General features: G+C 41.9%; 1 pseudogene; it reads right to left on the reverse strand.

Annotated features, from left to right (window-relative positions):
- Positions 1-796: 796 nt before the first annotated feature.
- Positions 797-914, reverse strand: LOC136650776 (5S ribosomal RNA; annotated as a pseudogene).
- Between the last annotated feature and the right edge of the window lie 251 nt (positions 915-1,165).

A 1,165-nucleotide genomic window follows, 5' to 3' on the forward strand; every position in this document is an offset into this window, starting at 1 on the left:
TTACACCTGCCTTTTTTAAAAACCATCAACCTGCAGGTTATAAAAAGCTTTCGAGTAACATGGATTGCATAGTTAATGGTTTTTGATGTAGGTGATAACAAACATTACATGGCATGTTTTGTGCTGTTAAAAAAAATTGATTAACACTCAACTATTATGGTGTCATAAGGTGGTGGGTTATGGCCGTGGGTTATGGATGTTTCATTACCACGAAACATCTGTCAACATATGACAGTGGTTCTTGATTAATCCACTCTCTCATCTGTTCTGAAAAGGTGCAGGGAGGCTGCATGGACTGTACATGGATGAGTCACTTTCTGGCTGGCCTTAGCTCTGACCTCAAGTAATCATAATTAATGTTGTGTGAGATGTAATTGAATATGTCCGCATCAGACAATGGATTGGAAGCATTTGTCCTCATGGTACTTGAAACAGCTCAGTTGTTCACAGTATTGCCTGGAAACCCATTTTTGTGAGAGGAAATGACAAATCTAGGGATGAAAACCCCCAAACAGATTATAATTATGAGTACCAGATATTGCCTGAGCTGAAGACAAATGATAATGTAGCACAGATAGCAACAGGAGTAGCATTGAGAGTTCTCTGGTTCCGTATTATTGCGCAGCTAACCAAGCACGATCACAGCAACCAAATTTCTGGGTGACAGAGGCATTATTCTGACTGACAACTATAAGCAAATGGAAGGCTGGATTCCAGGAGACAATCAGGTCCTTGATGAATAAAGTGTCAAGAAATAATAGTTGGCAACCTTCAGTCTTGAAAGACTATGGTATAAGCCTACAGCACCCAGGATTCCCAAGCGGTCTCCCATCCAAGTACTAACCAGGCCTGACCCTGCTTAGCTTCCGAGATCAGATGAGATCTGGCATGCGCAGGGTAAGAGCTGCTGTATAGTGTCAAGAAAAGAACACATCAAAATAAACTCCTGTGTGGCAGGATTCCTCTACAGTCCCACTGAGCCAACATTCATGGCAAGACGTTTTTGAAAGATTCCTGGAGCTGAAACACCTGCTTGGAGGACTTTCATGTTCATTGTTCTATCCTGGGTGTATAAGTTCTCAATGTTTTATCCATGAAGAGTGTACAAGAGGAACACTCATCTTTTGATTCTCGCAGAGAATCAATGCAAGGGTGGCCAGCCTGA

The sequence above is a fragment of the Tiliqua scincoides genome, chromosome 4, assembly GCF_035046505.1.
Source record: "Tiliqua scincoides isolate rTilSci1 chromosome 4, rTilSci1.hap2, whole genome shotgun sequence".
Taxonomy (NCBI): Eukaryota; Metazoa; Chordata; class Lepidosauria; order Squamata; family Scincidae; genus Tiliqua; species Tiliqua scincoides.